Genomic DNA, 14,133 nt, shown 5'->3' on the forward strand with positions numbered 1-14,133 from the left:
GGTTAAGGAAATCAGCAAGTATCACATAGCTTATACAAGGCACTGCCAGAGAATTGAACCCAGTCCTGTTTAATTCAACACCTAAGTTCTTAACTACCATGGATGGTGCTCTCTTCCATCACAGAAGCATAAAGTCTGAGTCGGCAATGCTGGACGATATCCTTGCTGTATGTGTTAATATAGCTAAGGATATAATGGGTCAAATAAAACAAGTATAGCTTAGCCATGGAAGCACAGAAAGGGTTTCAGACAAGCACATGGTAACAGTGCCTGTTCAAAGAGTCAACAAGGACCTCGGTCCAAGGACCCATTTGTTTCAAGAACAGGCCAACAGGGCCACACAGTATATGGACAAAATGAAATTTCTCAACCTTCCAAAATAAAGGTCAGTGCCTGGACTGACCCCCCACGTACCTGGTTAGGGCAAAAGAAAAAACTAAACAGAGACAAAAGGATAGGGACGGGAGCAAGATAAAAACCCACCAGACCTAACAAATGAAGAGGAAATAGGCAGTCTACCTGAAAAAGAATTCAGAATAATGATAGTAAGGTTGATCCGAAATCTTGGAGATAGAATGGACAATAGAATGGACAAACTGCAAGAATCAGTTAACAAGGCAGTGTTCACCAAGGCAGTGTCACTCCAAGATACCTCTTAAAAAATACATACCTCTGATACATCATATTAACAAATTGAAGGAGAAAAACCATATGATCATCTCAATAGATGCAGAGAAAGCTTTTGACAAAATTCAACACCCATTTATGATAAAAACCCTGCAGAAAGTAGGCATAGAGGGAACTTTCCTCAACATAATAAAGGCCATATATGACAAACCCACAGACAACATTGTCCTCAATGGTGAAAAACTGAAAGCATTTCCACTAAGATCAGGAACAAGACAAGGTTGCCCACTCTCACCACTATTATTCAACATAGTTTTGGAAGTTTTAGCCACAGTAACCAGAGAAGAAAAGGAAATAAAGGGAAGCCAAATCGGAAAAGAAGAAGTAAAGCTGTCACTGTTTGCAGATGACATGATACTATACATAGAGAATCCTAAAGATGCTACCACAAAACTACTAGAGCTAATCAATGAATTTGATAAAGTTGCAGGATACAAAATTAATGCACAGAAATCTCTTGCACTCCTATACACTAATGATGAAAAATCTGAAAGTGAAATCAAGAAAACACTCCCATTTACCATTGCAACAAAAAGAATAAAATATCTAGGCATAAACCAACCTAAGGAGACAAAAGACCTGTATGCAGAAAATTATAAGACACTGATGAAAGAAATTAAAGATGATACAAATAGATGGAGAGATATACCATGTTCTTGGATTGGAAGAATCAACATTGTGAAAATGACTCTACTACCCAAAGCAATCTACAGATTCAATGCAATCCCTATCAAACTACCACTGGCATTTTTCACAGAACTAGAACAAAAAATTTCACAATTTGTATGGAAACACAAAAGACCCCGAATAGCCAAAGCAATCTTGAGAACGAAAAACGGAGCTGGAGCAATCAGGCTATCTGACTTCAGACTATACTACAAAGCTATAGTAATCAAGACAGTATGGTACTGGCACAAAAACAGAAAGATAGATCAATGGAACAGGATAGAAAACCCAGAGATAAACCCACGCACATATGGTCACCTTATCTTTGATAAAGGAGGCAGGAATGTACAGTGGAGAAAGGACAGCCTCTTCAATAAGTGGTGCTGGGAAAACTGGACAGGTACATGTAAAAGTATGAGATAAGATCACTCCCTAACACCATACACAAAAATAAGCTCAAAATGGATTAAAGACCTAAATGTAAGGCCAGAAACTATCAAACTCTTAGAGGAAAACATAGGCAGAACACTCTATGACATAAATCACAGCAAGATCCTTTTTGACTCTCCTCCTAGAGAAATGGAAATAAAAATAAACAAATGGGACCTAATGAAACTTCAAAGCTTTTGCACAGCAAAGGAAACCATAAACAAAACCAAAAGACAACCCTCAGAATGCGAGAAAATATTTGCAAATGAAGCAACTGACAAAGGATTAATCTCCAAAATTTATAAGCAGCTCATGCAGCTCAATAACAAAAAAACAACCCAATCCAAAGATGGGCAGAAGACCTAAATACACATTTCTCCAAAGAAGATATACAGACTGCCAACAAACACATGAAAGAATGCTCAACATCATTAATCATTAGAGAAATGCAAATCAAAACTACAATGAGATCCCACCCCTCTAGGTGGGCACAAAGCACCCTTTTGTGATAACATCTTTCAAATTTGTAAATGCAGGTATCAATTGGCATTGATAAGATTGTTTCTTTTGTGGGCCTGTTTGTTTCTAACTCCTCAGTTGCCCCCATTTTCATTTTCTCATTAGAAATTCAGATTCAGGGGACTTCCGGGAAGATGGCAGAAGAGTAAGACGCGGAGATCACCTTCCTCTCCACAGATACACCAGAAATACATCTACGCGTGGAACAACTCCTACGGAACACCTACTGAACGCTGGCAGAAGACCTCAGACCTCCCAAAAGGCAAGGAACCCCCCACGTACCTGGTTAGGGCAAAAGAAAAAACTAAACAGAGACAAAAGGATAGGGACGGGAGCAAGATAAAAACCCACCAGACCTAACAAATGAAGAGGAAATAGGCAGTCTACCTGAAAAAGAATTCAGAATAATGATAGTAAGGTTGATCCGAAATCTTGGAGATAGAATGGACAACAGAATGGACAAACTGCAAGAATCAGTTAACAAGGACCTAGAAGAACTAAAGATGAAGCAAGCAACGATGAACAACACAATAAATGAAATTAAAAGTACTCTAGATGGGATCAATAGCAGAATAACTGAGGCAGAAGAACGGATAAGTGACCTGGAAGATAAAATAGTGGAAATAACTACTGCAGAGCAGAATAAAGAAAAAAGAATGAAAAGAACTGAGGACAGTCTCAGAGACCTCTGGGACAACATTAAACGCACCAACATTCGAATTATAGGGGTTCCAGAAGAAGAAGAGAAAAAGAAAGGGACTGAGAAAATATTTGAAGAGATTATAGTTGAAAACTTCCCTAATATGGGAAAGGAAATCGTTAATCAAGTCCAGGAAGCACAGAGAGTCCCATACAGGATAAATCCAAGGAGAAATATGCCAAGACACATATTAATCAAATTGTCAAAAATTAAATACAAAGAAAACATATTAAAAGCAGCAAGGGAAAAACAACAAATAACACACAAGGGAATCCCCATAAGGTTAACAGCTGATCTTTCAGCAGAAACTCTGCAAGCCAGAAGGGAGTGGCAGGACATATTGAAAGTGTTGAAGGAGAAAAACCTGCAACCAAGATTACTCTACCCAGCAAGGATCTCATTCAGATTTGATGGAGAAATTAAAACCTTTACAGACAAGCAAAAGCTGAGAGAGTTCAGCACCACCAAACCAGCTCTACAACAACTGCTAAAGGAACTTCTCTAGGCAAGAAACACAAAAGAAGGAAAGGACCTACAATAACGAACCCAAAACAATTAAGAAAATGGGAATAGGAACACACATATCGATAATTACCTTAAATGTAAATGGACTAAATGCTCCCACCAAAAGACACAGATTGGCTGAATGGATACAAAAACAAGACCCATATATTTGCTGTCTACAAGAGACCCACTTCAGACCTAGAGACACATACAGACTGAAAGTAAGGGGATGGAAAAAGGTATTTCATGCAAATGGAAACCAAAAGAAAGCTGGAGTAGCAATTCTCATATCAGACAAAATAGACTTTAAACCAAAGACTATTAGAAGAGACAAAGAAGGACACTACATAATGATCAAGGGATCGATCCAAGAGGAAGATATAACAATTGTAAATATTTATGCACCCAACATAGGTGCACCTCAATACATAAGGCAAATACTGACAACCATAAAAGGGGAAATCGACAGTAACACATTCATAGTAGGGGACTTTAACACCCCACTTTCACCAATGGACAGATCATCCAAAATGAAAATAAATAAGGAAACACAAGCTTTAAATGATACATTAAACGAGATGGAGTTAATTGATATTTATAGGACATTCCATCCAAAAACAACAGAATACACATTTTTCTCAAGTGCTCATGGAACACTCTCCAGGATAGATCATATCTTGGGTCACAAATCAAGCCTTGGTAAATTTAAGAAAATTGAAATTGTATCAAGTATCTTTTCTGACCACAACGCCATGAGACTAGGTATCAATTACAGGAAAAGATCTGTAAAAAATACAAACACATGGAGGCTAAACAATACACTACTTAATAATGAAGTGATCACTGAACATCAAAGAGGAAATCAAAAAATACCTAGAAACAAATGACAATGGAGTCACAACGACCCAAAACCTGTGGGATGCAGCAAAAGCAGTTCTAAGGGGGAAGTTTATAGCAATACAAGCCCACCTTAAGAAGCAGGAAACATCTCGAATAAACAACCTAACCTTGCACCTCAAGCAATTAGAGAAAGAAGAACAAAAAAACCCCAAAGCTAGCAGAAGGAAAGAACTCATAAAAATCAGATCAGAAATAAATGAAAAAGAAATGAAGGAAACAATAGCAAAGATCAATAAAACTAAAAGCTGGTTCTTTGAGAAGATAAACAAAATAGATAAACCACTAGCCAGACTCATTAAGAAAAAAAGGGAGAAGACTCAAATCAATAGAATTAGAAATGAAAAAGGAGAGGTAACAACTGACACTGCAGAAATAAAAGAGATCATGAGAGATTACTACAAGCAACTCTATGCCAATAAAATGGACAATCTGGAAGAAATGGACAAATTCTTAGAAATGCACAACCTGCCAAGACTGAATCAGGAAGAAATAGAAAATATGAACAGACCAATCACAAGCACTGAAATTGAAACTGTGATTAAAAATCTTCCAACAAAGAAAAGCCCAGGACCAGATGGCTTCACAGGCGAATTCTATCAAACATTTAGAGAAGAGCTAACACCTATCCTTCTCAAACTCTTCCAAAATATAGCAGAGGGAGGAACACTCCCAAACTCCTTCTACGAGGCCACCGTCACCTTGATACCAAAACCAGACAAGGATGTCACAAAGAAAGAAAACTACAGGCCAATATCACTGATGAACATAGATGCAAAAATCCTCAACAAAATACTAGCAAACAGAATCCAACAGCACATTAAAAGGATCATACACCATGATCAAGTGGGGTTTATTCCAGGAATGCAAGGATTCTTCAATATACGCAAATCTATCAATGTGATAAACCATATTAACAAACTGAAGGAGAAAAACCATATGATCATCTCAATAGATGCAGAGAAAGCTTTTGACAAAATTCAACACCCATTTATGATAAAAACCCTGCAGAAAGTAGGCATAGAGGGAACTTTCCTCAACATAATAAAGGCCATATATGACAAGCCCACAGCAAACATCATCCTCAATGGTGAAAAACTGAAAGCATTTCCACTAAGATCAGGAACAAGACAAGGTTGCCCACTCTCACCACTCTTATTCAACATTGTTTTGGAAGTTTTAGCCACAGCAATCAGAGAAGAAAAGGAAATAAAAGGAATCCAAATCGGAAAAGAAGAAGTAAAGCTGTCACTGTTTGCAGATGACATGATCCTATACATAGAGAACCCTAAAGATGCTACCAGAAAACTACTAGAGCTAATCAATGAATTTGGTAAAGTGGCAGGATACAAAATTAATGCACAGAAATCTCTGGCATTCCTATATACTAATGATGAAAAATCTGAAAGTGAAATCAAGAAAACACTCCCATTTACCATTGCAACAAAAAGAATAAAATATCTAGGAATAAACCTACCTAAGGAGACAAAAGATCTGTATGCAGAAAATTATAAGACACTGATGAAAGAAATTAAAGATGATACAAATAGATGGAGAGATATACCATGTTCTTGGATTGGAAGAATCAACATTGTGAAAATGACTCTACTACCGAAAGCAATCTATAGATTCAATGCAATCCCTATCAAACTACCACTGGCATTTTTCACAGAACTAGAACAAAAAATTTTGCAATTTGTATGGAAACACAGAAGACCCCGAATAGCCAAAGCAATCTTGAGAACGAAAGAAGGAACTGGAGGAATCAGGCTCCCAGACTTCAGACTATACTACAAAGCTACAGTTATCAAAACGGTATGGTACTGGCACAAAAACAGAAAGATAGATCAATGGAACAGGATAGAAAGCCCAGAGATAAACCCACGCACATATGGTCACCTTATCTTTGACAAAGGAGGCAGAAATGTACCGTGGAGAAAGGACAGCCTATTCAATAAGTGGTGCTGGGAAAACTGGACAGCTACATGTAAAAGTATGAAGTTAGATCACTCCCTAACACCATACACAAAAATAAGCTCAAAATGGATTAAAGACCTAAATGTAAGGCCAGAAACTATCAAACTCTTAGAGGAAAACATAGGCAGAACACTCTATGACATAAATCACAGCAAGATTCTTTCTGACCCACCTCCTAGAGTAATGGAAATAAAAACAAGAGTAAACAAATGGGACCTAATGAAACTTAAAAGCTTTTGCGCAGCAAAGGAAACCATAAAGAAGACCAAAAGACAACCCTCAGAATGGGAGAAAATATTTGCAAATGAAGCAACTGACAAAGGATTGATCTCCAAAATTTATAAGCAGCTCATGCAGCTTAATAACAAAAAAACAAACAACCCAATCCAAAAATGGGCAGAAGACCTAAATAGACATTTCTCCAAAGAAGATATACAGAGTGCCAACAAACACATGAAAGAATGCTCAACATCACTAATCATGAGAGAAATGCAAATCAAAACTACAATGAGATATCATCTCACACCAGTCAGAATGGCTATCATCAAAAAATCTACAAACAATAAATGCTGGAGAGGCTGTGGAGAAAAGGGAACCCTCTTACACTGTTGGTGGGAATGTAAATTGATACAGCCACTGTGGAGAACAGTATGGAGGTTCCTTAAAAAGCTACAAATAGAACTACCATATGACCCAGCAATCCCACTACTGGGCATATACCCTGAGAAAACCATAATTCAAAAAGAGTCATGTACCAAAATGTTCATTGCAGCTCTATTTACAATAGCCCAGAGATGGAAACAACCTAAGTGTCCATCATCGGATGAATGGATAAAGAAGATGTGGCACATATATACAATGGAATATTACTCAGCCATAAAAAGAGACGAAATTGAGCTATTTGTAATGAGGTGGATAGACCTAGAGTCTGTCATACAGAGTGAAGTAAGTCAGAAAGAGAGAGACAAATACCGTATGCTAACACATATATATGGAATTTAAAAAAAAAATGTCATGAAAAACCTAGGGGTGAAACAGGAATAAAGACACAGACTTACTAGAGAATGGACTTGAGGCTATGGGGAGGGGGAAGTGTAAACGGTGACAAAGCGATAAAGAGGCATGGACATATATACACTACCAAACGTAAGGTAGATAGCTAGTGGGAAGCAGCCGCATAGCACAGGGAGATCAGCTCGGTGCTTTGTGACCACCTGGAGGGGTGGGATAGGGAGGGTGGGAGGGAGGGAGACGCAAGCGGGAAGAGATATAGGAATATATGTATATATATAACTGATTCATTTTGTTGTGAAGCTGAAACTAACATACCATTGTAAAGCAATTATACTCCAATAAAGATGTTAAAAAAAAAAAAAAAAACTACAATGAGATATCATCTCACACCAGTCAGAATGGCCATCATCAAAAAATCAAGAAACAATATAGGCTGGAGAGGGTGTGGAGAAAAGGGAACACTCTTGCACTGCTGGTGGGAATGTGAATTGGTACAGCCACTATGGAGAACAGTATGGAGTCCTTAAAAAACTACAAATAGAACTACCATATGACCCAGCAATCCCACTACTGGGCATATACCCTGAGAAAACCAAAATGTTCATTGCAGCTCTATTTACAATAGCCTGGGGATGGAAACAACCTAAGTGTCCATCATCGGATGAATGGATAAAGAAGATGTGGCACATATATACAATGGAATATTACTCAGCCATAAAAAGAAACGAAATTGAGCTATTTGTAATGAGGTGGATGGACCTAGAGTCTGTCATAGGGTGAAGTCAGAAAGAGAAAGACAAATACCATATGCTAACACATATATATGGAATTTAAGAAAAAAAATGACATGAAGAACCTAGGGGTAAGACAGGAATAAAGACACAGACCTACTAGAGCATGAACTTGATGATATGGGGAGGGGGAAGGGTAAACTGTGACAAAGTGAGAGAGTGGCATGGACATATATACACTACCAAACGTAAAATAGATAGCTAGTGGGAAGCAGCCGCATAGCACAGGGAGATCAGCTCGATGCTTTGCGACCACCTAGAGGGGTGGGATAGGGAAGGTGGGAGGGAGGAAAACGCAAGAGGGAAGAGATATCGGAACATATGTATATGTATAACTGATTCACTTTGTTATAAAGCAGAAACGAACAAACCATTGTAAAGCAATTATACTCCAATAAAGATGTAAAAATAAAATAAAATAAAAAATACATAGCTCCTCCATGGGCCCTAAGTGAGCTTTTTTCCTATTTGGAACTCTATGGTCCTTTAGGTATATTTCCACTATTTTTGGCTATTTTAAGCCTGTTTTAAATTCAAACAATCTAATTGATTGACACAGTGCATGGCTAAAGAATATATGTATCACAAATCTGTCATAAACCTAGGCCAACTGGCTTCTCCCCACAGACCCAGAGTTAACACATATAGAATTGGGGCAAGTGGGGTGCAAGAGAAGAGTTTCAGGGAAGGGTGCAGTGTCCTTAAGCTTAAGAAAGGGATTTATGTAAAAAAATCTGGAAGGACACGCTGATAGAAAATTCATGTCCACTTTTATCTGTTTTATATACTGGAGGTCTACATGAGATTTTTTCAAGAATGGGTTCCACTGCTTTAAACAAAAAAAGCTTGGACACCAATGAGGTAGAAGGAAGGGATGGCTGATGCTCAGTTCAGTCATGACTACTGTTTCTTTGGATATTAATTGGCAGGCATTCATGGCTATGGCTGACTGAGAAGTGGTTGGGAATGAATTCCAAGGCATTCTCCAGAATGGCTCTACCCAGTACTCTCTTAAAAATCTGATTTACAGCCATAAAAGAGCCCTCATAATTAAAACCTTCACCCCAAACTTCAATCCTAAATAGATGTAGGTTTTTCAAGCACTATGGTGGGCATAAAGGGAATGCACAGTTTTCTGGAAAATGCTAAGCAATCCCTTCAGGATGGAAGCCCATATCAGGAGGTAGCTGCAGTGATCAATATAAGATGTTGATCTTATGATCAACATCTAGACCTAACATGTTGAGTTTAAACCCCAGAGCTACTCCTTACTAGCTATGTGGTCTAGGGGAGGTTCTGTAACCTGTACAAGCCTCAGGATTTTTACATGTAAAATGTAAACTACATAGGAATACTCTAAAGATTAATTACCTGTAAAGTGGTTTGTACTGAGACTCGCACAGATCAAACCTCCTCAAATGTTAGTTTACGTATCATCACATTGGGAACAAAGATTTGAAGATAAAATGTAAAGTGGTTTGGAGAATAGAAAGCAGTACAACACAGAGAGGGCATGAAATCAATAGAGAATAGGGAACATGAAGAGGGGAGATGTGAAACTAGAGATTTCATGATCTGCTAAGGTTTGGGCTTCACTCTATAGGGTATGGGGATCCACTGAAAGTTGTTTAGTAGTTCACTTGTTCAGAAAAATACATTCTAAATGCTTACTCTGTGCCAAGCACCATTTTAGTGGAGGAAACAAGAAGGTAAATAAGGCAAGTCCATTATTTAGGAGACACAGACTTATTAATCCTGAGATGGGAGTTACAATAAAAGTATACACCAAGTGCTATGTGAACAGAGAGGGTGAAGTTTAGATGAATAAGACTGGCAGAGAAGGGAGAGATCTTCCTAAAAGTATAAGCAGCAGGTCAGAATGGGGTTTGACCGAAAAATGAAGAGAGGTTTATAATATGAGAGGAAGAACAGAAGTATAGCCTCCCACTGAGGAAGTTTAGAATAGTTGGGATTCCAACATTTGTACCTCCAGGCATCATGCTAAACCTAAAGCAGTGGACCCTAAAAATCAGCTTCCTCAGGTTCCACAAGCCTCTTGTTCTTTTGTTTTTTTAACTTTTCATTTTATGTTGGAGTATAGCCAATTAAGTATGTTGTGATAGTTTCAGGTGCACAGCAAAGGGCAGAGTCCACAAGCCTCTTGAAGATACAGATAAAACAGCTTCCAATACTTAGGGAGTCATCCCAGAAAGAAGTTTACTCCTCTGAAGCTTATCACTGCTTGACTCTTAGGAGCTACTTTGGAGAGGACATCAACAAAACTTCTCTCTTGTCCATTTAAGAAGTTCACAATCATCGCCAGTTGAAAATGGCGATGGGATAAAGTGTGCACCCACGAATTGAAAGAAACAGGATAAGGATTACAAAAATTTTAAGTAGTTCAATGAAAGGGTGGTAGGCTGGATAACACCTCCCCAACAAAGATGTCCATGCCTTAATTCCTAAAACCTGTGAATATGTCTGTCACCTTACGTGTTAATGGGAACTTTGCATATGTGATTAAGTTAAGGGTCTAGAGAAGGAAATAGGATGATAGAAGCTGAGGTTGGAGTGATGCACTTTGAGGATGGAAGAAGGGGCCATGAGCCAAAGAATGTAGTCTTTTTCCATAAGCTGGAAAAGACAAGGAAACAAATTCTCCCCCTTGAGCCTCCAGAGGGAACACAGCTCCATGAACACCTTTAGCTCCATGAGACTCATTTCAGACTTTTGACTTCAAGAATCAAAAAAGAATAAATGTATTTTAAGCCACTAAGTTTGTAGTCAGTTTGTTAAAAAAATATATATCTATATCTATATCTATATATATAGGGCCTCCCTGGTGGTGCAGTGGTTGAGAGTCCGCCTTCCGATGCAGGGGATACGGGTTCGTGCCCCGGTCCGGGAAGATCCCACATGCCGCAGAGCGGCGGGGCCCATGAGCCATGGCCGATGAGCCTGCACATCCGGAGCCTCTGGACAAATATATATATATATATATGTATATGTGTGTGTGTGTGTGTGTGTGTGTGTGTGTGTGTGTGTGTGTGTGTGTGTAATATGGGGAGAGAGGGCCTCCTCCAAAGACCTCAAAGCTCAAGTATTTTATTAATCCCCTCAACAGCCTAGAGAAGATAAAGAAAATGGAAACAGAGAAGTTAGAGCAAGTCATTCAAGACTAAATAGCAGAACAGGGAAGGAAAATACTACCAAGTTTAATACCCAGAATGAAACATGATTCTTCCAACTCCAAAAATGCGGAAAGCTCTCTGGAAGACTACCAAGCTTCATTTGACTGAGAAGTTCAGATCCTGCCCATAGGGAAGCCCAGGCATTTCATTTTGATGCAATCTCAGGGTCACAGTAAAAGAAAATGGCGGCCCATATTTGGTTATCCTCACTGCCAGTAAAATAATGTCCATGCTGCAAGAACTAGTACTAATGCACCCCACAGCCAGGGGTGCCCAGCCCCAACCCAAATAAAAGTATGTCAATATTAGCCACAGAGATGGAGAAAATTCTCTTACCCTCCCAGGGTAGTCAAAGTCTGTGCTAATGTTTATGGGAGAAAAAGAGAAAAAACAAAGTCAGGAAGAAAACATATCTTTATCACTCACATCCCCAAGCAGATAAACAGACTAAGAACCTTAGGGAATGCCAAATTTAGTTCTTTGCATCATTCCCAACTTGCATATCTCCTGAAAATATATTTAAATACTATTATCAATAACACCACCTCCTAAAATAAACATTTTTCATTTATGAATTTATGCCCATTTTGACCATGTGAAACCTGCAAATTAAACATAAACCAGGAGATGAAGGCAATAAGGCAGACAATCTCCAGCTAAGAAATCTGAAGAAAAAAAAATTATATATATATATATATATATATATATGGAATGAAAAAGTCAATCTTTGATGAAATAATTGCTTCTGCTGTTATTTTTTGCTATTGCTTCAGAAATGTTCTCTCTCTCTCTCTCTCCCTTTTTTGTCCCTATAGCGAGGTGCCCTGCTGCTGTGCAGATGAAAGGTCCAGTCTCTTTGAAATTTCATGCAGAGCTCTTTCACAACATCGAAGCTTTAAAGGCCCACGGCAAATTCAACATATTGTTACACTTGATGGAAGGAGATAAAAATTACATGCAAAATATACTGTATATTCATTTTCTGGAAATACTACAAAGTTACAGTTTCCCAGTAACCAATATGGACTTACATATTCTGATTTCAATATTTAGAAACACAAAAGATGCACATGGAGTACTGAAGCAAAAGTAAGAATGAAAAGTCAAATCACCCAAGGTTAGATTAGGGTCCTAGGAAGTGTGAATAATTTTATTCATAGTTTTCCTAAATTATTTTAGATATATGAAGCATATTTAAAAGACACCAAAAGATACGAAGGGGAAAAAAACAGATTTTCTCAAACTTGTATATATCATGGGGTTCTTTACCCTAAGTTATTTTTATATCTCTAAGAAAAACATGGTGATTACTGCTTTTTTATTTTCACATATAAAATTATCTCAAGAAAACATTAAGAGCTAGAACTGAAGATATTGGTATGTAGAGCTTGGTACTGTCAAAAGCAAGTTCATCAGGGCTTCCCTGGTGGCGCAGTGGTTGAGAGTCCGCCTGCCGATGCAGGGGACGCGGGTTCATGCCCCGGTCCGGGAGGATCCCACATGCCGCGGAGCGGCTGGGCCCGCTGAGCCTGTGCGTCCGGAGCCTGTGCTCCGCAACGGGAGGGGCCCCAGCAGTGAGAGGCCCGCATAACGCAAAAAAAAAAAAAAAAAAAAGCAAGTTCATCAATCGTTACTCATTAATAAGGCTTAATTATAATAGGTGAACTTGATTTTAAAATTCTAAGTTCACAAGTTAAACATCATTATCTTTACATCTAAATTTTAGGTGTTTTATTGTAGCTGTTTTTAAATGGCCCCACTTGGCCAGCCTCATTCATTTGCATTTACTCATTTTCTTTCAAACATTTAGTGGATACCTACTATATGCCAGGCACTGTGCTAGGTGTTAGGAGTGAAAAACCAGAAAGATGTGGTCCCTGTCTCCAGAGGGATTACAATATAGTAAAAGGAGATGAACACAGTAAAAGGTAAGCATGACAAACCCTCTGAGGTCCTATGGCAGAAGTAGGGATATCATGGTAGCACAAAGAGTAGTTGATTGGTTTCTCCTGTAGGAAGAGAAAAAGTTGTATGCAGGCATCAGTCCTTGACCAGAGGCTTAGAAACCACCTCGGCACTGATGAAATAAACCAAGGCAGTAGTAGTAGAGTTGGGGAAAAGGGGACAGATTTTGGAAAAATCATGAATACAAAACCTGCAGGACTTGGCTATTGATTAGAAGTAGAAAGCCAGAGCATGAAAGAAGCGTAGGATGAATGCCTGATTTCTAATACTGGTATCATTCACCAATTCGTTCATCATTTCAACAGTTATTTACTACCTAAGAGGTGCCAGACATTGTTCTAAACACTGGAGACATAACAGTGACCATTTAAGAATCCAAACTCCTAAACTTAGAGATGACAAATGGAGAACTACAACAAATAAGTACTATAAGAATACATAAGCACTGTGAAGAAAATAGGGCAGTTTCAAGGAACATAGAGAAGGCCAAGACAGCTTTGTCATGGTGAGCAAGATGAAATTGCAGATGCAGGCAAGCAGGGTCAGATTACATTAGGCTTATAGGCTGGGTAAGAATTTTGTTTTAGTGTAACAGAAGAAATTTTGCAGGTTTTAAGCAGAAGTGACAACAGATCATTGGGGAAGTAGATCAGGGAGCAAAAAAGGAATCAGAGAGGCTAGCTCGAAGGCTCTTGCAGTGATCTAGACTGGAAATAATGGTGACTTGGAGCAGGTGAGAAAAGTTGAGCATTCCCAGGGTCCCTTTTAGGGGTGGAGTTGGAAGGTTTTGTGA

At 38.6% G+C, this 14,133-nt stretch overlaps 1 long non-coding RNA gene across 1 annotated transcript in view; it reads right to left on the minus strand.

Moving 5' to 3' along the window:
• Positions 1-14,133, minus strand: part of LOC141277247 (uncharacterized) — a 280,618-nt gene that overhangs the window by 202,669 nt on the left and 63,816 nt on the right. The window lies entirely within an intron of this gene.

The sequence above is a fragment of the Tursiops truncatus genome, chromosome 19 (assembly GCF_011762595.2).
Source record: "Tursiops truncatus isolate mTurTru1 chromosome 19, mTurTru1.mat.Y, whole genome shotgun sequence".
Taxonomy (NCBI): Eukaryota; Metazoa; Chordata; class Mammalia; order Artiodactyla; family Delphinidae; genus Tursiops; species Tursiops truncatus.